Source organism: Bubalus kerabau, chromosome 3 (genome assembly GCF_029407905.1).
Source record: "Bubalus kerabau isolate K-KA32 ecotype Philippines breed swamp buffalo chromosome 3, PCC_UOA_SB_1v2, whole genome shotgun sequence".
In the NCBI taxonomy this organism is placed as follows: Eukaryota; Metazoa; Chordata; class Mammalia; order Artiodactyla; family Bovidae; genus Bubalus; species Bubalus kerabau.
The window spans coordinates 126,428,458-126,456,115 of NC_073626.1; the positions used below are offsets into that span (position 1 = coordinate 126,428,458).

General features: G+C 54.1%; 1 protein-coding gene and 1 non-coding gene across 2 annotated transcripts in view; both read left to right on the top strand.

The window, feature by feature from the left end:
* Window positions 1-27,658, top strand: part of GLI2 (GLI family zinc finger 2) — a 264,002-nt gene that overhangs the window by 35,516 nt on the left and 200,828 nt on the right. The window lies entirely within an intron of this gene.
* Window positions 3,831-3,903, top strand: TRNAW-CCA (transfer RNA tryptophan (anticodon CCA)). Its single transcript has one exon. It is a non-coding gene; the product is annotated as a tRNA-Trp (tRNA).

A 27,658-nucleotide genomic window follows, 5' to 3' on the forward strand; every position in this document is an offset into this window, starting at 1 on the left:
GTGAGGCCAGGACCTTGAGTGCATGGAGCAGGATGCTGGGGTGCAGAGGAGGCAGCTTACACCCCAGCCTTGTCTGGCACCGGGGGTCCATCACGTTCAGTGGGGATGTTTTTATCCACGATCGGCCCCCAAGGGGCAACCCCCCTCTCATCTCTGTCTGCGACTGCTGAGAGGGTCATACAATTATGGGTCTCCTCATTTCCAAACCAACTGGGAAATTAAGCCGCATCTTCATCAGAGTGCTATTAGTAATTTCCAAGAAAGGAGTAATTGAAAAGAAACTTTTTAATACCCTCAACAAATTGGCATGGGGGCATGGGCACCAGGGGGCTTCTCCCCACCTCCCCCATGGTCCCCTGCCCCGTCCCCCTGACCTTCTCTCCAGCAGCCCCAGCCTCAGTCCTGGCTCCATTCAACAAGCTGCCTGATCCTCAAGTTCTTTTCTATTCCCTGGCTCTTATTCTTATTCTCCATCTGGAAAAGGAGGTTGTCCAGGACTACACCCCATGGGCGCTGCGAGGTGAGGGAGCTGACATCCTTGGAAGTGCCGGGCTCTGTTGGGCACATCCAGGGCCTCCGTGCCCGGTGTCTGCGATGTTCCCTTCGATGCTGGCACCCCGGCTGCCTCCATCGCCTCTGGGCTCAGTCCATGCCCATCTCCTCCTGACCTTTCTGGAACCCAGACCCACCCAAGCTCTTCTCTAAATGCTTTTACTTCGTACTCCACCATGTATTGGTGTATTTTTTTTTTTATTAAAAGCTGCAGCATCTCCGGTGTGGAGTAGCAGTGTCTCTCCCAACACGCATGCGTTTCTTGTGCATTCACTCTGCTCCAGGCTCTGGGCTTGGTGCTCCTGTGCAGTGGGTTCATGTATCCCCATTTTACACAGGGAGACACTGAGGTTCTGAGAAGTGAAGTGGCTGGTGGAGCTGGGGTTCCTTTCAAGGCCCACTGAGCCTAGCTGTGGAGCCTTCTCCCTGTGGGAGGGTGGGGTGCTTTCGGTGGTCCTGTCTGCACCTAAGAAGTGTGTTCAGGCTACTGGAGAGCAGAGGCCATGCAACCCGCTGCTTTGCCACTGCTGTGAGCAGATGGTGATTTGAGCCATGAAGGCGCCTTCTCTGTGCTGTCTTTGGCGTCAGGCCAACCTGGTCACTTAGTTGTGTGACCTGAGTGCTCCGTGTCCCTCTGTGCCTCCCTCTCCTCACACGTGGGACAGAGGTCCTTGTTCTTGCCTTGCAGGGGTGTCCTGGAGATGACACAGCGGTAGGCACTCGGGTGAGGTCTGGACCTAGAGAACATTCTGTGAGTGGCAGTTCTGATCGGGAGAGGCTCCTTCCTCATCCCTGCCAGGGTAGGTCCCGGTGTGCCTGGACCCGGAGGCGCTGTCTGCCCCTCCTCTGCCTGCTGCCTGCATCTGGACGGGACCCCACAGCTCCCCCTCAGCCCCAGAACTTCAGGCCTTGCTCTGCCTGCCCTCAGAGGTCCCCCACATGCCTGTGCCCAGCAGGCTGCAGTCCCCCTTACTGCCACAGCTAGGGGCAGGATGGCTCCCTGGGAAAGTGGGCCAGGAACCTTTGACAGACAGATAAAGTACCTGTGGGCTGAGGGGCTGTCCCATATTTTTCTCTATTCATTCATTCAGCTGGGGAATTTGAGGGCTCCTTCAAGGCTGGTGGGCCTAATATTCCTATGGCCTCCTGAGGATGAGGAGAGGTAACAAAATTCCTCATTGGGAAATGGTCCAACAGCAGACACTGTGGCCAGAAGTGACACTTCCCTGCTCTGGGATCCACTCTGACATTGGAACCCACTTTGCACTCAGCTTGGTGTGCGGCACTGGCACCCACCCACTGCCAACGTTGATTGGATGTATGGATGGATGGATTTGTCAATGGAGGAATGAAGGGAAGTCAGGAGAGGCTCCTGGGCCTCTACACATGCGCTCAGCCCTGTGGCGTCTTCAGTAAGGTGTGCAAAAGCCAGCGCACCCCCTGCTCATCATGAGCCCTTGGCTGGTGCTGAGCAGCTGGCACTGGGTCCAGTGGGCTCTTTCTGCTGCAGAGTGAAAGTTTCTGGGGCTCCCTGGGACTTGGGGCATCCCCAGAACCTCAGGACCCTGAGCATTTAGTCCCCCTCTCTGGGACTTTGTCTCTACCTGGCCTGGCCTCCTAACTGCTGGGGGGACCTCATCACCTGTCCCCTCTCTGCCGCTGAGACAAATGAACCTGCCTGGCCTGAACTGTGTGGAGCGTACTTCTGGCAGCAGTTTCCTTGGGTTCCAGGAGGCAGGCTCAGGGGCTTGTCCCTTGGGCTGCTCCTGTGTGTGTATACCAAGCAGTGCCCATGTGCTGCTGTGCAAGGACGTGTCCGTTTCATATGCCTGTTGTACGTGACTTGTGTATTTATGAATGCACGAGTGCGTCTGTTATTGTGTGTTTGTGAGTTCATCCATTGGATGTGAGTGCATTTCTGATTGTGTATGGATTTTGAGTTTATAGAAGTTTGAGTGCACAGTGTGCGTGTGTGTGTGCGTGCGTACACAGATAAATGCACATCCTCTAGATGTCTGCATGGCAGGACAGGTCCTGCTTGACTGATGATGGGTGCCTGCCTGTGCCTCCTGCCCTTCTCCTTGGTCCCACAGAGGGAGGGAGTTGCCTGGAGCAGGACTGAATGAAACCAGCTTGGCCAGGGTGCTGGGTGGTGGTGGTTGTTGGAAACCTGGCAGGATGGGGTGCTCAGGACTTGGCTGGATACCCTGAGAGCTTGGCCTTTGATGTTTGATCCGAGGCCCATGGTGGGGGTGGGGCTCATGTTGCTGGGGTCTGTGAGTCTCATGGGCTGATAAGCCCTCGGCTCTGCAGGAGCCCTTCCTTCCATGCACTGAGAAGCTTTGCTGCACACTCCCAGCCTGGAGTTGTCTGCAGGCAGAGGCCTTTCCAGCTCAAGCAGGCTCCGCTCCCAGGCCGAGGCCCCTAGTGGACCTCAGCAGCTCTCACTCTGTATCCTGTGTGCGTAGTGCTTACTTGTGTCCGACTCTTTGCGACCCCACCCATTGGGCTTCTCTGTGCATGGGAGTCTCCAGGCAAGAATACTGAAGTGGGTTGCCATGCTGTCCTCCAGGAGATCTTCCCAACCCAGGGATCAAACCCTCATCTCCTGTGTCTCCTGCATGGCAAGTGGATTCTTTGCCCGCTGAACCATCAGGGAAGCCCATTCTGTATCCTGGTTGTGCTCAAGTTCACTCAGACCATATTGTTTGGTGCTCCTTGGAGTCGTGCCAGTTTGTGGCCCCTTACGAGACGTGCAGACCCTCAGCTTCCATCTTCCCAGCCCCCTCTCTCCTCAGACACTCACATCCTCTGTGCTGCTGATCACCAGCTTCGCACTGGCCTCTCAGTGCCCACAGCTGCCTCCTCTCCTGGCCTTTGCCTAGCAGTTCCTTCTCCCGGAATGCCTCCTCTCCTGGACATTGCTCCATCCGGTACTGGTGCTAGGTTACCAGTCTGCCTCCACAGCTGGACCAGGGGTGTGCTGAGGGTAGGAGCTGCCCTTGTCTGGGTCCTGGCTCAGGTGCCTGGCACAGACCCGAAGGCACTTGGGGGGGGGGTGTTGGTGAGTGACCAGGTGCAGGTGCCCTGCATTTAGGATGTCATTGCCCAGAGGACAGCCAGGTGTTACCTGATAGGCAGGTGATTTGAGGTAGGGACGATGTGAGGTGGGACCTGGGTGCAGAGTCCTAAATGTTTGCCTTTCTTCTGCTCTGTGGTCTTAGCAAGAGAGGGAACCTCTGGGATCCTCGGTTCATCTTGAAAGTGGGGCTGGGACTTCCCTGGTGGTCCAGTGGTTAAGACACCATGCTTCCAATGCACGGGGCTCAGGTTCAATCCCTGGTCAGGGAACTAAGGTCCCCCATGCTATCTGGTGCAGCCAAAATATACAAAAAAGAAAGAAGAAAACAAGATGGGGCTGGGAGCCTCTGAATGTCGTGTGGATTGGGAAAGGTTGCCAGTGGGAAGCCATGTGCTGGGTGCCTGCAGGTGTCTCTGATTATAGTAGTAATAGTAATTGGGGCTCAGCCATCAGTGCTGACCACACCTGCCTGACAGATGGAAAAAGGACTCCTCTGTGAGCCCACCACACCCCCTCTGCTCCCACCTGCTGAGTCTGAGTTAATCTTTGGAGCCCAGGCACTGCTGATGACATGCATCTCAGCCCTGCTCGCCAAGGCCCAGAGCCCATCAGGAATCCTCGTCTGGCCTGGCCACATGAGGCTCTGTGGCAGCGAATTAGAGTGTATCTTTGGAGAGCACGCCTGAGCAAGCCCAAAAGCAGCCATGCGATCTTGATGTGGTGCTGCTGATGGGCACTGCATGGGTCCCCACTCCTGCAAGGGGGCTGAGCCTCTCTCTGCGTACTGTGTGCAAAGGGTGGGCTGGTGCACAGGGTGGCGGCCAGCAGCCCCAGGGCCGGTGCTCAAGGGGGAGGACTGCCCTGCACTGAAGGTTTGGGTGCCTCCTGGGTCCAGCACTCTGCTGGACTCAGGAGAGAGGGTCATGCCGTGGGACACACTGAACTCTGGCTTTGCCCGTCACCTGCTCTGAGTTCAGGAGGTGTCTCCATATGTTCCTGGCCTTCCCGTTTGTACAGTGAGGCTGGCTGGTTTCCAAGGGTCCTTCCTTCCAGCTTAGAGTCCTGTGGGTAAATCAAGAGCTTCTTCCTTTTTTGAAGAGATCTGCAGTCTCCTTGAGGAGACAGGACACAAGCCATCAGGGGCCACGTGCTCTGAAGGAACAGTTTGAGCAAGTGGCTCAGACACCGACCTGTCTGGGAGGACATGAGCCTTTGGGCAGGTGCCCAGGGCTGTCTTGGGGGGCCTTCTGCCCATCCCAGTCGTGAGCTGGCCAGTGCAGCCCTTCTGTGCATTTGGCTGCTTGGCCAGGCTGGAGTCTTTTTCCTTCCAGAGGGCTAAGCTTGCCGGGCCTCCTCAAAGTTAGGAGGAGAGAGGAAATTGGCTTCAGAGTGGACAGTGCGGCCCTGTCCACTCCCTCCCCATGCCCTCGGCACACACCAGGGCTTGGACTTCTACATCTGTCTCTGGCCTGGTCTCCCTGCAGCCCAGGCACCCTTGTGTCCGGAGCAATCTGTGTCAAATGCGGTCAGGCCACTCCCGTCCTTACAGGGCGTGTCGCCCACAGGCACAGATGGAGGGAGTTGGCTGCCTGTGCCAGGGCAGTTTGATTGGGAGAGGCTGTCTGATGTCTTGCCCCCACCCCCACCCCCTACCAGGGCTGCTCAGAAAAAGCACTGTGATTGATTAGCAATGTCTGCCTTGGACCAGGAGCAGGTTGGCACTGCCAGGCTTATACAAACCTTAGTCCAGGATAACATTTAAATTCTTGGTAACACCCAAGGCTTCCCTCCTCCACTTGTTTCCCAGCACCCAGAAGCTCAGGTCCTTTTCCTCAATTAATTCCTGGTTTCCTTGTTTCTTGCTTCCACTTAAGCAAATCCTTCTGAGGGTACCGACCACATTCATTTGGTAACCACGGGGGCTGGTGTGGCACCCAGCACCCAGTGAGTGGCAGGGATATGTTTTACTAGAAACAGCTCATTCTGAGTCCCCAGGAAAACCCAGGGTGACCAGTTCCAGGCTGGGCAGAAGAAAGGGGCTATGCTGATGCTCAGAGGCTCCGAGATCTGGGGACCAGTTGCCTGGGTCGTGGTGGGGAGGAGAGATTCGTATCTTCTGTGGACAAATGGTTTGGAGCATATTTTGTCATCAGATCAGATCAGATCAGTCGCTCAGTCGTGTCCGACTCTTTGCGACCCCTTGAATCGCAGCATGCCAGGCCTCCCTGTCCATCACCAGCTCCCAGAGTTCCCTCAGACTCATGTCCATCGAGTCAGTGATGCCATCCAGCCATCTCATCCTCTGTCGTCCCCTTCTCCTCCTGCTCCCAATCCCTCCCAGCATCAGAGTCTTTTCCAATGAGTCAACTTTTCGCACACGGTGGCCAAAGTACTGGAGTTTCAGCTTTAGCATCATTCGTTCCAAAGAAATCCCAGGGCTGATCTCCTTCAGAATGGACTGGTTGGATCTCCTTGCAGTCCATGGGACTCTCAAGAGTCTTCTCCAACACCACAGTTCAAAGGCATCAATTCTTCGGCGCTCAGGCTTCTTCACAGTCCAACTCTCACATCCATACATGACCACTGGAAAAACCATAGCCTTGACTAGACGAACCTTTGTTGGCAAAGTAATGTCTCTGCTTTTGAATATGCTATCTAGGTTGGTCATAACTTTCCTTCCAAGGAGTAAGCGTCTTTTAATTTCATGGCTGCAGTCACCATCTGCAGTGATTGTGGAGCCCAGAAAAATAAAGTCTGACACTGTTTCCACTGTTTCCCCATCTATTTCCCATGAAGTGATGGGACCAGATGCCATGATCTTCGTTTTCTGAATGTTGAGCTTTAAGCCAACTTTTTCACTCTCCACTTTCACTTTCATCCAGAGGCTTTTGAGTTCCTCTTCACTTTCTGTCATAAGGGTGGTGTCATCTGCATATCTGAGGTTATTGATATTTCTCCCGGCAATCTTGATTCCAGCTTGTGTTTCTTGCAGTCCAGCGTTTCTCATGAGGTACTCTGCATATAAGTTAAATAAACAGGGTGACAATATACAGCCTTGACGAACTCCTTTTCCTATTTGGAACCAGTCTGTTGTTCCATGTCCAGTTCTAACTGTTGCTTCCTGACCTGCATACAAATTTCTCCAGAGGCAGATCAGATGGTCTGGTATTCCCATCTCTTAAAGAATTTTCCACAGTTTATTGTAATCCATAGTTATAAGCAAGCAATCCATGCTCAAAGACACAGTGTGCGCAGTTCCAGAAAGTATAAATGAAGAAGGAAGAAAGCCCCAGTGATGCCTTTATTCAGCAGTGACGCGTGGTGGCAGGTACATTTCCTTCCAGCATCCCTCCTGCAGTCTGTGAGCTCGGTGAGAGCGTCCTGCTTTGTGTGCAACTTTGCACCCTGGATTTTTTCACTTGGTATTTTAACATAAGCCCGTCTCATGGTATTAAGTAATTCTGTAAATCTGATTTTCAATGACTAATGTTACATCGTTTGGACATGCTGGGATGACTTAACCAGCCCATTATTTGGGGTTGTTGGGAATTGTTTCCACTATTTTGGCGTTCTGCGTTTTCCTGTGACAAGCAGCTTTGTCAGGGCTGTGAGGGCTCTCTGTGGGAGAGGTTAATTTGAAGAGGAACGGGTGGGTCAGAGTGGAAGTGCTTTTAAGGCCCAAGGAAGATTGTTAGGGTACTTTGCAGGAAAGGGTGAGTGGGAGAGGTTCCAGAGGGTAGGTCTATAGAGTCAGTTACAGGGTTAGGAGAGCAGGGTGCCTTGAGGCTGGGAGGTGGGGCTGCTCTGAGACTGCTTTTCTGGAAGGGCCGGCTAGGCCTGTGGCTCGAGTTGGGAAGAGTCCCTGGCATCTTCTGGTGTCCTCTCACTCAAGGTCAGAGCTCGGACAGGTGGGAAAGCAGGTGCTTGTCCAGGCTGCTCAGCTCCATGTGCTGTTGGACGCCACGCCGGAGCTCCCTGCTTCCCTCTGAGCCCACTGGGGCGGGGTGCCCTCTGTGCCTGGTGCTGGAGAGAAGTGAGGATTGCCGTTCATCCCTTGTGCGTCCTCTGGGCGCCTTTCCTGTCCAGTGCCTGCTTTGAGGTCGCTCCCAGTTGGCAGAGGGTGGGGGCATGTAGCTGCATCCGCAGCACTGCTGGTGTAGGGCTGGAAACATTGTGATGCAGGCGGCATAGCCTCAGGGCCCGGAGCAGAGCATCCACCTTTGTGGTGAAGCTGGGCTTGGACCGGGTGTGGGAGGATCATCAGGGGCTTCCTGATCTGGGTTCCTGAACAGACGGGTCTCATTCTTCTCCCTTCCCCTCCATCACTTACCACCCTTTCCTGAGAAGCATCCTGATGCCTAGGTGAAGATGAAGCCTCTAATACAAGCTGACAATTCAGAAAAGCATCCAGGCTCCACTGATGTTGGGGGTGGGGCTGAGGGCACCCCCTGCCGTCTGCCCAGTTCCCAACCCAAGACAGCTGCACCAGCCCCTCAAGATGCGTCTGAAGAATGAGAGAAGGATGCATTGGTGAAAAATCTGGCAGCTGTTGGGTGCATGTGATTTAAAAACCATATATTTTTTTTTTTGGTAACTGCCTTGTTGAGCTACACTTCATATACCATAAAATTCACTCTTTTAAAGCTCATAATTCCATAGTTCTTAGCTGTACACCTGAAACTAACACATCGTAAATCAACTATACGTCAATAAGAAAAATTTTGGAGAGGTATAGTTACGAAGTTTGAGATTGACATATACGGACTGCTATGTTTAAAATGGATAACAGGCACCTACTGTGTAGCACAGGGAACTCTGTTCAATGTTATATGGCAGCCTGGATGGGAGGGGAGTTTGGGGGAGAATGGATACATGTATATGCATGGCTGAGTCCCTTTGCTGTCCACCTGAAACTATCAAAACAGTGTTAATTGGCTATACTCCAATACAAAGTAAAAAGTTAAAAAAAATAGTCAAAATATAACAAAAAAACTCCAAGAAAAATAAGGGTAAATAAAAAATTTTAAAAAGTTTTTAGATTATTCATAAGAGTTGTACAACTATCAGCAACATTTATTTTTATAACGTTTCCATCAGCCCCAAAAGGAACCCCACATCCACGAGTAGAAAGCCCCGCTACCAGCAATCACTACTCTACTTTCTATGATGACACTCTGGTGTGCATCTAGGTGCAGAAATTCCTAGATAAGAGGTCAAATATTGATTACCCTTAGGTTAGGCTTTCACTGTGTTTTAAAACTTAGAAAACTGGAAAAACTCTATCCCTGACTCTGTTGAGAGTCTGGCACTTGATCCTGACTCTCCTGTGGGAAGAGCCAGCCAGAGAGGAGGAGCAGCCTGCCCTTCATGGTGGCCTCCTCTTAGCCACAGGCCTCACTGATCTCTATTGCCTCTCATCTTCTCCCCGTATGACCTTGTAGGCATGCAAAGTGGGGGTCCTTTCTTGAGTCCTTTGCCTCCCCTAGGGGATACCACGTAGTGAGGTAATTCCTGATCTGTCCAGTCCAGACCACATTCTACTCTGTAGCTCACTGTCCACAGTTGGGGCCCCCTTGAGAATTCTGTGACTCTTGCCAGGCATAAAATCTCTTTTCCCAAGGCAGAGTCTGTGCAGAAGTTGAAGGAACCACTCTCCACTTCCATCTCTACATCTGGACATGCTGCCTTTTGCCAGGATTGGTGGGCATGGATGGGCACAGGGGCCTGGCGGGGGGGAACCTCTGTCCTGCCCACCTCCCCTTCTGTGATACTTCCACACTGAGTCAAGCCACGTGTTTGATTCAGGAGCCCGTTCCGCATCTCACGCTGTTTAACCCGCTGTGATGAAAGCTGCGGCAATTATATTTTAATTGAGATGCACGCTGCTTCAGCAGACACAAGACAGCTACAGCTACTGCTAATTAATTTTCTTCCGAAATGACAGCATTTAATAATTATGCTCTGTGGTGCTCATGATTCGGATGTAGTTTACCTCTCTGGGCGCTATTCAGTGGTTTCTACCCAGAGTTGGTTGGGGACATTCTCGTGTCTTGTGATGCATGTGGCTTCAGACGTGAGCAGACAGTCGTGCCCCACAGGTGGGCAGTTCCTGTTCCTCAGGGCCTGGGGGAACTTGCCCCCCGCCCCCTCAGCACACAGGCCAGGGCCTCTCACTGGCCTCCAGTCCTCTGAGGCAGGAGGACTGAATGATGGAGAGTCTGGGGTCTGGAACATCCCATATGTAGACTTGGGTTTTAAGTGTGAACTTGGACAAGTTGCCCTTAGCCATCTCACCTATAAATGGGAAGAACACTGCTCCTCTCTGGGGCGACTAGGAGGCCGCACAGACCCCTTGTGTGCCACCGGGAGACAGCATGGGCCCTGTGGGCACAGGCATGGCTGGGGCCGAGACAGACCCTGCCGGCTGTGAAATAGCCACCTTGACCCTTCCCCTGGGCCCCTGTCACTCTGTGTCCCCAGGCGCTTGGCTCCTGGGCCTTTTTAAATGTCAGGTACAAATTCCTGTTCTTGGCTCAGCCCTGCCTGGGGGCTAGGACTGTCCTGTTAGTGAGACAGGGCCCCCGCAAGCCCTCTGAGATGGGACTGAACCAGATGCTGGTTTTTGTAGCCATGGCAGCTCCTGAAGCCAGGCCAGCGGCAGCAGGTGCCAGGCAGGTGGGGGATGGCATGGCGGGGGGAGAGGGCAATGGCTTTGAGTACCTGCTGGGCGCCTGTCTTGAGACATATGGACACGTTTAATGCTTTCAGTGTAGAGTGGTTTGTGTTATGCCCAATTTCTAGATGGGAGGAAACTGAGGCTCAGAGAGGTGGGGTTATGCAGCTCACGAGAGAATCCAGTTCTGTCTGACTCTGCACCTGACTCCTTCCACTCTGTTGTCTGTCAATGGGTGGCCCGGTGGGCAATGGGGAGACCTGCAGCCTCTGGCCCTGGGAGGGACTGGTTGAGGTCGAGTAGGACAGACAGATGTTAAGAAGGTAAGATAGGCGTGTGTATGTTGGGGGTGGTCAGTGTTTCTAGAATCCAGGGCTGTGGTCCAGGACAGTCTCTGGCAGTGGGTTGTGGAGATGCTGAAGCTGGGGCCCCACTCCCAGGAAACACCCCAAGGTCACCTGGATGCCTTGTGTCCTTGTTGAGGGGCTCTCCAACCTGCTTCCCCAGGCGCCTGCTGTGCTGGGGTGTTTGCGGTGCTCCGTGCCTCTTCCTGGTGTGGAAGGGCTCCTGGAGAACCTGGGGGCTGTGTCTCGGGGCTCCTCTGACACAAGCTGGGTGGTGGGAGGCCTGTGGGATGGGCAGCCGGGGACCTGAAGGCAGGTCAGTGTGGGCTCTAGGTCTCACTCTTTCATCCCCTTGACTCCCCTCCAGTCCTGAACTCTGGATGTGCTGTGAGGGGAGGGCTGCCACTGGGAAGGGAAGGTGAGTTCTGAGCCGGCCCTGCTGTGCAATGTCTTCCCCTCTCTGGACTTGAGGTCCTCACCTGGAAGATGAGGGTTTGGTGAGAGACTCCCCTTCAGCTGGAAATATTAGGCGGTAGACTGGGAGTGTGGTGTTGGAGACAGAGGAGTTGAGGGGCCAGATGGAGTTGTGATGGACTGCATTCTAGAATGGGGGAGAGACCCTGCCATTCTTCCTTCAGAAAACCTGAAGGAGGCCTTTTCTGTGAGCCTGCTCAGCCAAGGGTCATGCAAGAGTTCAGAAGTGACCAAGAGCCAGTCCTGGTCCCTGGGTGATGTTCTGGGAAGGTTGATCCCAGGTGTGTCTGGGAGGCCTGGCTACTGCTGCCGGCTTCCCAGGGAAGGCTGACCAGAGTGGGGAGAGCCCTGGACTGCCTGCTTACCCCAGCCAGGATACATGGCTGAAATATCTGGCTATTTACCCCCACCCCCCCTGCCCCCGAGTTCCCAGCAGACCCTTGGGCCAGCTCTCCTGCTCTAGACCTTCGTGCAGGGGGTAGGGGAGTGGCATCTGATCGGGAGCAGCCCAGTGAGTCTTGCATGGCAGCTGCTCCTGTGGATAGAGGGTGGGATGCAAGGAGCCTGGCCAAGACCTCAGATTATTCACTGCTGGGCTCCGATCCCCACCACCCCACCCAGCTGAGAGCAGGAAGCTGTGAGGTCCAGAGGAAATGGCAGGTATAGGGCTGCAGAGGTGAGGGGCTGGGTGTGGGGGCATGCAGGCATCTTGGCAGCTGTTCTCCCCAAAGGGACAGAAGGATCAGTGGGAGCGGGAGGGAAGGGTGCTCTGGGGCCAGCCTGTGTGCAGTGGGCTAGGGATCTTAGGGGGCTGCACCAGGAGCCCTGAGCAAGGAGGATCCCCTTTGCCCCCAGCCAGGGCCTCTCCCACCTGGAAACCCCTCCTCTCACAGCTGTGAAGCTTCTTTCTTAGAGGGACACCACCTCCACGCCACCATCTCCCCAGTGGTAAGCAGAAGCAGTGCTGGCAGAGAGTGTCTAGGGAGTCCCAAACTGGGGGCAGCTCTGTCTGGGGTGTGTTATTTAAGTGTGAATGGGTGTGTGTGAATGAGTGTGTGACTGTGCGTCTGTGTGCAAGTATGCATAAGTGTGACAGCACGAACCAGTATGTGTGAATGAGTGTGTGACTTTGTGAGTGTGTGTGCTTAAGGATCATGTGAGTGAACATGTATAAGCTTGTGTGAGAGCTCATGGGGAGAGTTGACAGGTATGTGTGTGTGAGTGTGTGAGAGGGTGGGTGCTGGAGGAGGGTGAGGGTGAGGGAGGAGGTCCTGTATCCCCCACTCTGTGCTCTGGGCTCTGGCTCTGTCTCAGCTGCGGGGCTACAGCTGTATCTTCCGGGGCAGAGGGTGGAGGCAAGTGGGGGATCCACAGGCACCCCCAGCCCCCGTGGATCTAAAGACCCTTCCCCTGCACAACCTGGGGATGAGTGGGTCAGGAGGGCATGGTAGCAGCTGGAAATAAAACTTGGGAATCTCAGCAGCCATTTCTTTCAAGTGGGCTCCCTGTTTGCGAGATGGGAGTGAGGGCACCTGAGCTGCAGCTTAGGGCACCTGAGTCCAGCATGGGCCAGGTGGAGATCAGGGACTCTCAGCTGCAGAAGCTGCTGGGGAGTCCGGGGGGCAGGCAGGGACACCTGGCTGACCAGTCAGCCTCACGGCCTCCAGAACCAGCCTGACCTGGTCCTTGGAGCCCGGGCCTGCCCTGGCTTCCTCCCTATCCTGGTCTCCTCTCCATCCTGGCCTCGCCCCCTCACCTGTCATCGAGTGCTGATTTCTTTGGCAGCCCCCCCCCCCCCCCCACAGCTTCCTGGCTCTTGTCTCCTGGCCTGGCCATGTTCCACCTCTCCTGTGACTCAAGCTGCCCCCCGTCCGTCCTGACGCAGTCTTAGCAGCTCACACCGCCGCCCCCACAGCCAGAGAAAATAATTAGGGGAGTGAAGTGTGTTCCCTGCCAGGTTCCCAGGGCAGGTGACGTATGTGGGGGTGGGGCCGAGCCCTGGTCTCTGTGGCCTGTTTCAGGAGGGTGATGACAGGGTGACAGGGCTGGTGAACTGCTGGGCTGGTACTCGCCTGGTCCCGGGTGTCTGAGGGTCTCAGGTTGTACGTGTGGCTGGTGGGGTGAGATCAGGGGTAAAGCTGCCTCAGGACCCCTCTCCCTGTGTTTAGACGGTGTGCAGCAGGCTGGATGTCCTGAGCAGGGGCCTTCTACCTGTGCTAGGTGAGATGCCAGAGACCTGACACCCCCTCCACACAAACCTAGGACCTCCTGTCTGCTTGTCCTCGTGGGAGCTGTGACAGGGAAGCCACGGGGCAGAGTTGGAAATACTAGAGGTGTTGTAAGGTCTGCTCTTAGTTATGTCAGCAGAAGTGTGGGTTGAACCAGAGGAGGGCAAGGCTCTGGGTCCAGCCTGCACTTGGGTTGGGCACCAGGGCTGACAGCCTTGTCAGAGGGACGGATGGTGGATGCTTCAGGGGGAAACAGGTGTTAGAGAATCTTTATTAAGAAACTCTCCACCCCAGGGTGACTGTCGCATGAGCCAGGCTCTCAGGGCAGAGCAAGGCACAGGGAAGGGAATCGGCACCCCCTTTCCGCACATCCATGCTCTGCCCCATGTGAAATCACTCTCATGTGTCAGTGCAAGGGCGCATGTGCCACTGGCTGTGTGTAGTGCTGACGACCGGCAGCCAGACAGATACATCCCCAACCTATGAAATCAGTACGATTGTCCCTCTATGTTGCAAACCAGGAGCCATGTCCTGGGAAAGGCCAGTTGACCCCATGGCCTCCCAAGACAGGCTGTGACCCAGGAAATCCTGTTGGCCCCTGTCCTGGCCAGGGGTGTGTGGGAGGCCCCAGCCAGGGCTGAGCACTGGGGCCGGGACCTCCTGCAGCCTGTGTGCCTGGCTTATCAGGCCCTCATGGGCATCCTTGAGTACTGAGCCTGGAGCAGGTTGGGGCCTTGGGGAAAAAAGCTATAGAGTCCAAATCCTGGACTCTGAGAAGGAATCAGGATGGCCCAGCTTGGAACATGGACCTGGGAGACCTGGAGCTGTTGCCTGGAGGGTCCAGGCCCAATGTGCCTTCTACCCTCTCCACTCGGTAAGAGATTTAGACTCACGTGGTTCAATGATAGTTATGGTTGGCACCTACTGAGGGCTTTCTCAGTGCTGAGGGTGCCATGTTATCTAGCTCACTGTGTACAGAGACATTAACCAGCTCACCAAGGACACACAGCGAAATAGGGCAGGGCTGGGGTGTGACCCTAACCACTGGGTGCTCCTGCCTCCCCAGACTCAGACCCACCGCCTCTGTTCTCCTCCCCAGACCTGGTAGGGTGCAGGTCAGTGCTGTCTGGGGTTAGCGTGTGTTTGAGTGTGTCTTTTTGTGTGTGTTTGTGTCAAGGGTGTGTTTGAGTTTAGGCAAATGGGGAAAGAAAACAACACGCGCGTCCTTTCTTGGCTTCGTAGACATCACTGCATGGGGAAGGAATGTGGATTCAGCAGAACATGTTTTTCTCTGTAGTACGTAAATATCTTGGGATTTGTCAGTTCTCAGAAAGGCATCTATTACTCAGGTCTTACCTAGCAGTCGTGGCTGAAAGGGAAGCCTGGTGCAGACACACACACACACACACGCACACTCACCACCACCACCACCACCCCCCCACACACACTCATGCACACACACACACCCTTTAGCAGCCGGAAAGCAGATGCTTCTAGGATTCGGATGAAGCAGGCATGTTGAGACCAAGGTCTAATTGCTGGGCTGTGCCTGGGAGGTTGGAAGCCACCAGCCTCGTGTCATCTTCCGTTCCTTTCTGATAAGCAGACGGCCTCTCTATGGGCACGCAGGGTCCTGGTGGGCTGTCCTGTTGCTGGATGGGTGAAAAAGGAAGGAAGGAAGGAAGGGTGGGAGGAGAGGGGAGAAAAGAGAAAAAAAGGAAAGGAATGAAGGGAAGAGTAAGAGAGATAAGAGAAAGGGATGAAGAGAGACAGATCACAGCTCAAAGCAGGATCTGCAGAATCTTTCCAGGGGCAGAGGAGTGGGAGGGTGGGGTGGTGGCTGTCACTCACTCCACCTCCCCAGCAGGCCTCCTGGGATCCAAGGGGGATGATGATCCTGGAGACCTCGGTTTCCTAGGAACAGATGGCGTCACTGGCCGCTACAGATAGGAAACCTTGGCTCAGAGAGGTGACGACTCCTGTCGAGTCCCGGCTAGTAAGTGGCCGTGCTGGCCTGGGAGTCTCCTCTGACTGGCCCTGGCCAAGCTGTCCCCTTCCTCTAGGAGGACACTGTTCCCCTGATTCAGGTCCCCATAGCCCTCTCTGATGGTCCCTCTCAGGTGAGCCTTCCCCGTGCTCTGGGCAGGATAACCCACTCCTTCCTTCACCAGGAGTTACTGTGTCAGTGACACTTGCTGGTGGACCTGCCCCTTAGTCCACCCGCACAGCTGGATTCCTCCTCGGGAGCTCAGAAACTGCAGAGTGAAGGGCTCAGCCCAGTAGAGGTAAAGAGTAGGGGCTTGTGCGGGGGACCAGAGGCCATCTAGAATATGCCATTGGTTTGGCAGGTGTCAAGGAGCCTTGGTTTTTAGAATGCAAACCTTCACAGTATAAACAGGTGTTGATTCTAGCTCCCTTTTGCTCAAAGACTTTAGTGGCCCCCAGTTCCTTCTGTATCAAACCCAGACTCTGGCCCCCACTCTCCTTCAGTGCTGCCCCGTCCCTGGCTGTCTCTTGCCTCCTGCACTTCTCAGATCCTGTCTCACCTTTCCTACCTGCTGGGGGTGTAGGCCTTGCTGTGAGGCCCCAAGGGCAGGCTCCAGGGCTGGTAGGCTTCAGGGATCCATTTTTGTCCCCAGGGCCAAGCTCACAGACCCCAAAATGTGCTGCCTCTCTACTGGCACTTCCCCAGCACTCTGGGAGCTGCACCCGAGGGACCAGGAGTCTGGCTCCCATGGCAGGTCATCTCTGATATCCTCCGGCTGCCTTTAGCTTGTCTCCCCGTGACTGCCCTGCTCAAGTGTTGCTTCCCCTCTCTTGGGACCTTGGTTCCAGCACGTAAATCTGAGCCTGCGGAGGCCCGAAGGATGTACGCACAAGTTGGGAGATGTGGAAACCGAGGCCCAGACAGGGATGTCAGTTCTCCAAGTGGTCATGGCAGAGAGGTTCCCAGGGCCCAGTTCCCTTCTCCCAGTGAAGCGTGGTGTTCAGCTCTGGGGAGGATTTTCTGACGTGTTTCTGAGCAGTGTTACATCTCTGGAGAGTCGCAGGAGCCTGGCAAGATGACCCTGTCCCCTGCACCCACTATCTGCTGACTGCAGCGAAGCATCCTTGCCTGCAGTTGGCTTATCCCCCATTCCGAAGCTCCCACGTGTCTTCAGTGAGTCCCCACATGTCTCTTTACTCCCCATGGTCTCTTGGCAGAAGTCTCTCTTTGCCACGTTTCCCCATCTGGAACACTAGCTGTGCCCACTCCTGGGGCTGCCAGGAAGGTGGGATGGGAGATTGGAAGCCAAGGACCCAGCCGGGGCCAGGCCCTTCCAGCCTCTGTTGTTGGTGTCTCTGAGCTTCAGTTTACTTGTCTCTAAAGTGGGCAGAACAGTATCTTTCTCATGGGAGTCAAGATGCAAACTGGTGCCATATAAGGGGCTCTTATATGGGAAGGCGCTCAGTAGCTATGAATCCCCCAACTCAGCTTTCATCTGGATATCTCAAAGGTGTGGCCATTTTAACCAAGACTCTTGGAACCGAAAAACAGGACCCACACAGGTAGCCTTTTCATGGTGGAATTTCAGACTCTGGAGGTGGGGTGGATCCTGGGGAGTTAAGGAAAAGGGGCGTTTGTTGGAAGCAGCAGTCATGTCTGCACCAGACGTCCTGAATTGGAGGCATGATGTCACTTCTGGCCTGGAGCTTGATCTTTCTGGCAGTTTCTTAACAGTGGAGGAGCTGATGGCACCCAGTTGCGATGGATGGAAGGATGCTTGACTGCTGGGGGAGATGGATGGAAGGATGCTTTGCTGCTGGGGGCACAAAACCGGTTTAATTGTTGGGGGCTCTCCTTCTACCCTTAATGATTCTTTTGTTCCATGAGGAATGGGAATGCAGACCCGCACTTGGGGTCCCCTCATCAAGTTTGAGAGATGCTGTACAGCACATCCAGTCCCCTTGAGGAAGAAAGAAGGTGTTTTTCTATAATATCAGCTCCTGCCTGCTCTTCCCCCCAAATCATCACCACTTGGCCTTTTCTGGACCTCCTGCTTCCTTTCTGGGCCCTTCCTTGCTGGCATTCTGTGGCCTTTCTCCTGGTGAGGAAAGGAGGCAGGGGTCCAGAGGGCTCAGCTCCACCTCAGAGGCTCTCAGCACAGACCAGACTCGCCTGACCTGGCCACAGGCCAGCACTTGTGGGGCCTCAGTCACGGGCAAGGATGGTTCGGTGGCATGGCCAGGGTTCTCTGGGCCAAAGGAAAAACAAAGCAGCTGGCACAATTTTTGGCTTTTGAACATTTCCTTTGGGCATGACTGGAGTGGGCCCTTGGTAGGAAGGGAGGCGTAGGGGGAGACTGAGGTTTTGAAGACGCTTTTCACAATATTTCTGATAAATTCAATTTCAGGCTGCCCAAGATTTGGGGCCAGCCTGGAGGTTTCCAGCCCAGTTTGCTGGCTTCTGAAGCGGAGGGGCCTCCCTGAGGATGGAGAGCCAGACACTCTGGTGGACACTAGACTCTGTGGGGGCTGTGGACGGAAAGCAGTCAGACCCCCTGGCTGGGTCTCCACTGCCTGGCTTCTCTCTGTCCTGGTTTCTCCTCTGTGAAGAGGAAGGTAGTGTTGCTTCAGTGTGAAATGTAGGGAGGGAGACTTGCCCTGGTGACCCTGAAGGGAGAGTCCTCTCTGCAGGCAGAGGAGCTGGGGGTGGCGCAGACCATCCTCCTCTGTCTTGGAGTTGGGGTGCTGGAAGCAGCAGCCCCCATTCTGAGGCCCAGGAGGCCCCCCCTTAAAACTGGTCAAGGACACAAATTGTTCCTACACCCCTGTACTTTTCATAGTTAGAAGAAAGGCTAGATTTGTAGTTTCTGCTGGTATTTTCTCTATTTTCATTAATAAAAAACATTTTAATGAAAAAAGCAGTATGATTTTTACATTAAGGAAAATTGCCAAAACCCAACATGACCCCACATGCCATCATCCTAACAAGAGTTTTTTTCTTATATATTGTTTCCAGTTTATTCTCCAGTTGCAATTATGGGATGCATTCAAGTTTGCTTTATTTTCACCTCCCATATGATCTCAAACATTTCTGTATTTCTGTCTTTGTAACAGTGATCTAACATAGCTGCAATACTGTTCCACTGTGTTGCTAAAATACAATATATTAAAAACAATCTCCCTCCTGTTAACATGGAGGTGGCTGCCAGGGTTTTGCAAGCATGGCTGCAGGGAACATGTTGCACGTGCTCTGGTCTGTGGCAGCATCAGGGAGGCAGGCCAGAGGCTTAGCAGATGCTTTACTGCAGGTGGTATGCTTGCAGTAGTCTTTGGGCTGGCTGGAGTTCTGCTTCCTACTACATCCTGAAGCCACACACTATCCAGCAGGTGCCTTCTTCGTGTGAGGTGCTGACTAGATGTTTCAGAGACAGGAAATCATGGTCATTTACAACCGCCCTGGAATATCAAATTTTTAGCTGCATTCTCCATCATGAGATTCTGAAGTAAGGAAGAGCTGAGTGACTTGCTCATGTGCAAGTCGCTCAGTTGTGTCTGACTGTTTGCGACCCCATGGACTATACACAGTCCATGGAATTCTCCAGGCCAGAATACTGGAGTAGGTAGCCTTTCTCTTCTCCAGGGGATCTGCCCAACCCAGGGATCGAACCCAGGTCTTCCTCGTTGCAGGTGGATTCTTTAATAGCTGAGCCACAAGGGAGGTTCCAGCAAAAAGCTGACTCTGGCTTTGGGTCCAGTATTCATTGCACTGCCTCTCCTGGCATAAGGTAGTGAGCTCCCCATCCCTGGGGGTGAGGTAATCAAGAAGAGGTTGGATGATGAAGTTTCTCAAGTACCCTAGATCAGAGTTTCTCAATCTTGGCAGGGTAATTCTCTTTTGTGGGGAGCTGTCCTGACCATTATTGGAGAAGGAAATGGCAACCCACTCCAATGTTCTTGCCTGGAGAATCCCAGGGACGGGGGACCCTGGTGGGCTGCCGTCTCTGGGGTCGCACAGAGTTGGACACGAGTGAAGTGACTTAGCGGTAGCGGTCCTGCCCATTATAGGATGTTTAGCAACATCTCTGCCTCTCTACCCACTAGTAGCTGGTAGTGCAATTTGAAAACAATAAAAAGTGTCTCTGGATAATGCCAACCCATTCCCTGGGAGTCAGATTCGCCCCCAGTTTCTCACCTGCTGGGGAGGATCCCTGAACTGTACAGGAGGTTGGTCATGGGCTCTCAGGACCTCTGGGACCTCCGAGGGGCTCTCGGCCTGGGAGGATCCCTTGATGGATTCTGTCCCCATCAGTGGGTGGTTGATTGGAGGGAATGAGTGTGGTGCCATCATGGAAGGAGTCTTGGGACCCGGGTTCAGGAAGGGCCTTTTCCACACGTGGCCCCAAAGTCCAGATGTAAAGCCTTACAATCATGTAATGTGCTCTAGGGTGCAAACCCCACTGCCAGTAAGGATGATGGGTGACAAGACAGTCCTGTGACCAGGGGGAACCTAACTTTTTACCTTCTCTGTGGCTTCTGGCCAGTTTGGAGGACTTGCCTCATTTGAGGAAACCCTGCATGGCAGCTTGGCCTCTCATATGGGCTGAGACATCCTGGAGCATCTTCCCAGGGGCAGTCCTGTCTGGGAGTCCAGAGCCTTTCGACTCACACGTCAGGTCTGGGCGGCGGGGCTGGCAGGGAGACTGATTTGCAGGGCTGCGTGTAGACTTGGGCTTTAAAGAGCTCTCTCATTTCCTCTCCGGAAGCCTTCAAAAGGCCTGGGAAACAAAAGGGGCTTGATTGAATGTGCCTTGGAGAGCTTCATCGAAAGTGGGAAAGAACAAACAGCATGCACTCCAAAGCCACTTCATTCTGCATGTGGTGTCGCGCCAAGAAACGCTGAAGTGGGGGACAAGCAGAGAGACATGCTCCTTGTTATCAGGAGAGTGTGGACTGGCGGTTGGAGTCAAGGACAGCCGTCAGCAAACTGTAGGGATTTCAGCACCCGTCCCACAGATTCTCCTCTTATTCCCCTCCTCTCTCCTCCCTCCAGCCCTCTCCATTCCTGTACCCTTCTGCTTAGAGACATTAACTTTTTATATGACAGCCACTTAAGGACTGACCTTATTCCAGGGCACTTTGCATTTAAAGAGACTGTTCTTGAAAATGAAAAAGCTTCCAAGAAGTGACTTTCTAATGGTAGAATTTCAGATAGTGAATAGAAGTAGATTTTTTTTTTTTTTTTTTAAGCCAGAGAAGTGACTCTGGTAGAATTTCAGGTAGTGAATTCTATCTGGCACCTTCTAGGCTGCCTCTTTCTGTCAGGGTCTCAGGGTCAGTTAAATAACTATTAACAGCCGTCGACTGTGTGGCAAGCACTAGTTAGGGAACAGTTTAGGAGATAACTGATTTAGGAATGCTATATTACTCTGATGGCTCCCACTCATTGCACATGTATAAGACACAGAGTGTGTGATGGGCAGAGTGTCAGGGTCTGGGAGCAAATGTCAAAAAGCTGAACCACCGAGAGAGATGGTTAAGCAGAGAGCTTGAAGTGTCTCCTGAGCACTGTGTTGACATGGGAACCCTGGAAGCCCTCCTGGGGGAGGTGGCGCTGGCCTTGACATTCAAGGTATAAATAGGAGTTCATTGAGTAGGGGTGGGGAGAGCATGAGCACAGACACTGACAGGTGGTGTCTGTGAGTTGCAGACTTCTGGAAATATCCCATGTGAAGGGTGAGGTCTGAGTTGGTGGGAACAAGGCTAAGGAGGTAGGGAGGCCTTGGGGGCCAGGTGCACCCAGGTGTGTAGTTTAGACATCTTTCCACAGGCTGTGGGAGCCACCAGCGGTTAATGCTCACCCTCTGCTGGACAGGGCTTCAGGGCTCGGAGGCCCAGGCTCGCTGCCTCCCGCTCACTGTCCAGACATTGCCCTCATCGACCTTAGCACACCTTTCTGGACCTCAACTGTCCTCCTTTTGAAGATCCTTATTCACCCCTTCCTCCAGGAAGCCCTCCCTGACCTTCCTCAGGCTAGCTCAGGCCCCTTATGGAGCCCTGGGAAGTCCCGGTCTCCCTGAGTGGGCGGGTCCTCAGGCTTCAGTCAACCAATCCGGGGTCAGGTCCCCAGGCCTGGGGGAACCATACACCCGGTTTGGGCTGTGATGTGTGACGGCCAGGGGGTTGGGATGGAGAAGGGTGTGTGGGGACATGAGGGCTCCAGGTGTGCAGGCCCAGGAGAGGTGGGGACCAGCCGGGCAGGGGCCCAGTCCCACCCAGGACAGCTTAGCAGGTGCTGAAGGCAAGACACTCCTGTTGGCTTTGGCTGTCAGGGTGGTGCTGGTGGACTCTGGGGAAAGCCTGAGCTTCTGGCTGAGCCTGGCAGAGGCACAGACAGAAGAGCTGAGTGCAGGCATGGCCTGGGCCATGGGGGGAGGGCTGTGGCTGGGCAAGTTGGAGCAGGGCGCCGCGCAGGCCGAAGCGGGAGATGCTGGGCCACCCACCCGCCTGGTTCTTCCAGGAGCCTTGAGAGCAGAGCAGCTGCCCCAGATCTGCAGCCAGCCTTCCCCACTTTGTCTTGCTCCCTACCCTGGGCCTGGCATCACCCGTGGAGAGGGAGATCTCAGGTCTTTGGAGATTGTTGGTGCTCAGTATACATTTGCTGGTTCATGGACACACGTGGCTTCGATCTGTTTACTCATGTCTTGTCTCTGCTTCCCCAGGCCAAAATCCCTGTTTCTGCCCAAGTGTGGCATCATGTGACATTCTCGAGGGTCCTGCTTGCCCATCTCACTGGTGGGGCACTGAGACCAGAGATGGGCAGACACTTACCAGAGTTGCACAGTGAGTCAGGGTGCTCTTGGGACAGGGGAACGATGTGGTCAGTTGAGGTCCGTGGCTGAGGTGTGAACTGGTAAGGAGCTTGGGGACGGCTCTTTGGCATTGTTGGCAAGGAAGGGGCTTGCTCCTCTGTATGTGAGCTGCCTGGGTAAGGGGCTGGACCAGGTGACCTCTGGAGGCCCTTCTTGGTGCTAAACTCTGTGATCAGAATGAGAAAACTGAAGGGGTTCAGGAAACGTACTTTGGACCCTGGAGGGGCTCCTTGCCTGGCTGCCTTGTGATACCCAGAGTCCTCAGCAGGCCTAAAGCCAGAAATCAGACCAAGGTCCTCTCCTGCTATGGGCAAGTTTAATCTCTTCCTGTAGCCAACTCAGAATTGCCCCCAGCACCCTGCTGGCAACCGGGGCAGCCCAGCCCCTCCCCAGGAGAGCCTCTGTGACTTGGGTCACTTGTGCTGAGATGTTTACTGCGATGTTTGGAGAGATCTATTCTGGGTCTGCAACTACCCCACACCCGCCATCCCGGACCTGGGTGAATGCTCCTCTAGAGGCTGCAATTTGGTTCCGATTAGAAGGATGTGGGATGGCCATTTGCACCAGGCCTCTAACCTGAAAATGCCACTCTCTAGCCTACAGTTCCACTGGGAGCAAAGAGCGCCTTAGGATGGGTAATGGTTCAAAAAGCACCTTTTAACCAACAAATACTCCCAGGTTTTATTTGTCTTGAAATTGGTGTGCGCTTACAGTACAAGAGGTAAGTATTCGTAGACTTGGGTGCTCAGCACTGTACGTGGCAATCTTCATGCTTCACTTCCCCGAGCAGGGATTGAACCCCCTGCATTGGGAGCATGGAGTCTTAGCCACTGGACCAGCAGGGAAGTCCCTGGAGACTTTTTTTCACAGCCCAGCTGGCAAACACTGCCATTAGAAGTTGATGACAGCCCCTTCTCCTGACCTCAGGGCCAGCCTGAGCTCCAGCCCTCCCCACCCCCAGTGCTTCTGGGTCCCCAGGAGCCCCCAACCTTGTGGGAAGGCTAAGGGGAGGCTGGGTGGGAGAAGAAATGGATCCTTGCAGGCTTAAGAGCTGGAGAGCATTTGTATGTTGAGTCAGTCACCAAACAGGGACTTGATCTTTGTCAGGACGTTTGTCTGGGGCAGGCGTTGCAGGTATAAAGGGGGCGGCCACACGACAGGACTCAGAATACAGTGATCCGGGAGCATGCCCTTGGGGAACACGAAGCAAAACTGGCCTGGTAGGGGTTGGCTGGGTGGGCTCTAGGGAAAGAACACTTCAGACAGCTGGAGATGTGTTAAACTGGGCAGCTGTGGGGTGAAACTCAGGGGGCAGCGAGCCTGGAGGGGCAGATGGGGACAGATCCCAACATGGCCTTGGTGCCATGAAGGGATTCGGACCTTGTTCTGTGGTTCTCTTCCCCACCTCAGAGCTTTCCGCGGGCATTTTCTCCACTTACTGGGCCTCTGTCCTTGTGTCTCCCCCGCCCCAGGTTTGGACGAAGGGGACCTTGGTGCCCATGGTGCCAGTGTGCCCTCCACCACCCAGAGCCCTGCAGGCTGAGGCCTTCCCCCTGCCGGCGGCCTGCCCAGGGCTGTGTTTCTCCTCCTCTGGGCAGAGGCAAAGCTTGTTTTTCCTCCCTGCTTAGGAATCAGTGCCTCAGAAACACACAATGCAGCTGTTAAAATATCTGGGTCTCTCCTGGCGGCTGCACAGCGGGCTCCTTGTTCACCTCGCAGACGGCGGCCCTGCGGGGGCTGAGCTGGGAGCCCGCCTTTGCCAGCCGCCTGCCAGTGAGGGTGTTGGGGCAAGACCCTGGCCCTCGGGGCTCTGCTGCTTTGGGACTTCCACAGGGGAAGGGGAGAGACAGTGGCATTTGGAATCAGCAGGATAACACATTCTAGAAAGATACCAAGTTGAGAGTTTCCTCATTAGACCCCAGAGGTCCAGACATCTCCAGACACCTGCGGGGGGTGGGGGAGGATGGAGAGGAAGGGGGTGTCATGGGCTGTGGGGTCCAGGCTCAGAGGGGCCTCCTGCCGCTGCTGGGACTGCCAGGGGCAGGTCTTCCTGTCCCGGTGGGCAGATGGGTGGGTGTCTGGCGGGGACTGCAGTGATGGTAACGCAGAAAGCTTTTGAAGGGGAGGTCCCGTGTGTACCAGGCCCTGTGCTCTTCATCTTTATCCTGAGGGAGGCACCATTTTCATCCCCATTTTACAGATGAGGAGACTGAGGCTTAAGGAGGCGTTGGTTCTTAGGCACAGCTCTAAGTAGAGCTGGGATGCAAGCATGGACCTCCTTTCTCCAGTCTGTGCTCCCTGTGTCTCCTCTGAAGGTGCTGGCTGCTGACATGTGCAGGGGGTGTTCTTGGTTTCAGGAGCAGCCCTGAGCCCTCATCAGAGCTCACACATCTTCTTGTGCTGCTCTTGAGACTGAGGGTGAGCTCTGATGAGGGCTCGGGTCGGGGGTGTCAGGGCAGGCTTCCCCGATTTTAGACCATGGCTTCCCTGGGTAGAGCCTGGGGGAGAGGAGAGAATGTTCTGGAAAGCAGTGGGATGAAGAGGTAAGGGGGATGGAGGCAGCCTGATGTATTCAGGGAAGGAGCCCAAGTGCAGGCAAGTGGAACTGCAAGGCTCTCTGAAGAGTGAGTCACCAAAGAGCTCTTACCCTCTCCCTCCCAGAAAGAAAAAGCCCTCTTGCCCAGCCCCGGCCCTCCCGACACCCTGCTCCCCTTGTCTGAGGTTGGCTGCTGGCTGCCACCAGAGGGGCCTGTGTTTCCTGTCGTCGGGGCCTTCCTGGCTGCTATTCTGGTCCAGAAATTCAGCGTTTTAGGGTTATAATCTGCTTTCCCTACACAGCAGTGAGCCCAGGGGCTGGACAAATGAGGGAGTTTTCATAGTTAGAAAATACATTCAAGGAGAGATAAATAAGCAGGTGCCCCACGAGGAGAGCGGGTTCTGCATGGTGCCCATCCCTGGCCACAGGAGGACGGGGAAGGCTTTGCACATCCCCCACCCCCAGCCCCCAGCTCTCAGGCCTCTGGTCTGAAGTTCCTGGCAGCGGCTGGGGTTGTGGCAGCCAGGCTGGCTGGCTGGTGCCGCAGAGGTGTGTCTGAGACCCAGCAGGCATGCCTCCTCACTGAACCTTGGTCTCCCTGAATCCTGTCTTCCTTGGAGAAGGGTGCCCACCTGCAGAGGGTCACGTGCCTGGTTGAACTTGGCCCAAACCCCACTGAGGACGCAGTGTTTGCAGTGCTGCTGCTGTAGGGTGTTCACGGCCACGCTGGGAAGGTTGACTGCCTTCTCAACCACCCTGAGTAAGGAGGATGCTCAGTGTTACACGGGAGGCTCAGAGAGGGAAATCCACCTGGTCAGACACACAGCCAGTGTGGACTGCACTGGCCCAAGCACAGACATGTCTCTCACTCTGGGAGAAGAAAATGCACACGTTTTAAAAGGAGATGATTTTGTCCCTGGCATGAAGGGCAAGCAGAGTGTGCCCCGCCTAGTGCCGCCCTGGGGAGCCCTCCCCTCACTCCCTACTACCTTTTCCCCTCAGGATGGAGAGGCGATTGTCAGTTTGATCCACTGGGAAGGGGCTGAGTTGAAGTCTGTGTCTGTCTCCCTAATACCTTTGACATAAGGAACCAGGACATCCTTCATTTCCCCGTGGCTGGCCTTACACTATGGTGCTCATCAGGTGACCCTTGGATCTGGAGCGCCCTTTAGAATGTCCATTTTCCAGATGGCAACACCGAGGTGATGGGAGATGAAAAGGCTCAGTCTTCCACTCATGGCAGAGGTTGGACGAGTCCTCGGGAACTTGGGGCCATGAGAGGGAGAGCGCCTGCTACTATCTTTTCAGCTGTAATGAGGTTATAATTATTATACCGTTCACCTGCATTTTCCACTGCAGGAAATTTCAGGTGTTTTATCTCATTTGATCATAAAACAAGTCTGTGATCAAGGCTGTGCAGTTGATTATTATATGTTTGTGTACCCAGGGTATATGTGTGTGTGTGTGCATATCTCTGTACACGTACATGCACATGTGTGCCAGTGTGTACACATGGTGCGTACATCTCTCTGTAACTGTCATGTGGACAACCCCGTATGAACGTGTGACAGTGGATATGTGTGTGTGTGTCCATGCTCACGCATGTGACTGTGTGCATGGTCGTGGTCACTGCTGTAGGTTGTGTGGCTCTACGTGTGTGCCCGTGCGTGTGGGACCCGGGCAGCATGCTGAGATCAGGCAGAAGGTGAGCACGCCAGGGCCCCAAGTTGGCCAGCATCGCTGGGAGGAGAGGTTTCATCCCTTCCCTGGAGACGGATTTCGCCCGAGGACGACGCTCTGATTCCTGCGACTCGCTCATTCAGGAGAGTTCAAAGCAGCCCAGTGGCAGGAGGGAGTCTGGGTTGCAGAGTTCAGAGCGATTCGTTCATTCTGCTCTGATAATTAATTTATTCTCAAGCCAGTCCTTTCACTCCGAGTGCTTCATCTTTGCTGTGCTATGGCCTCCTCCTCAGAATAACGTTTCGTAGTATAAAATACATAGGATTGGGAGGGATAAATCAGGAGCTTGGGATTAACATATACACAGTACTATATATAAGACAGATAAACAGTCAGGGCCTACTGAATAGCACAGGGAACTACACTCAGTATTTTGTAATAACTTATAAGGGAAAGGAATCTGAAAAAGAATATATATATATAAATATGAGAAGTGAAAATGTTAGTTCTCAGTCATGTCTGATTCTTTGCGACCGCATGGATTGTAGCCTGCCAGACTCCCCATGTCCATGGAATTTTCCAGGCGAGAATACTGGAGTGGGTAGCCATTCCCTTCTTCAGGGGATCTTCCCAACCCAGGGATCGAACCCGAGTCTCTTATGTCTCCTGCATTGGCAGGTGGGTTTTTTTTACCATTAGTACCACCTGGGAAGCCCACCTGTGTGTATGTATATATCTCTATCTCTATCTCTATCTATATATATGTATGTATGTATTTATATAAAACCGAATCACTTTGCTGTACACCTGAAACTAACACAATATTGTAAATCAGCTATGTGCTGTGCTTAGCCGCTCAGTCATGTCCGACTCTTTGCAACCCCATAGGTTGGACTGTAGCCCACTAGGCTCTGTCCATGGGGATTCTCCAGTCAAGAATACTGGAGTGGGTTGCCTTGCCCTCCTCCAGGGGATATTTACAACCCAAGGATCGAACCCAGGTTTCCACATTGCAGGTGGCTTCTTTACTGAGCCACAGGGAAGTCCACATCACCTATACTTCAATTAAAAAAAAACTAGGATTATGAAGGGGACTGCGCTGGCTGCAGTGATCGTAGGTTAATAGGTGTGCTTCTGTGCTGGCACGGCTGGCGAGGGTGGTGGGGAGGCGTTCAGTGCCGACCCTGACCTTGAGCCAGCGCTGTGCTAAGCATAGGTGATGCCCATGCTGTGA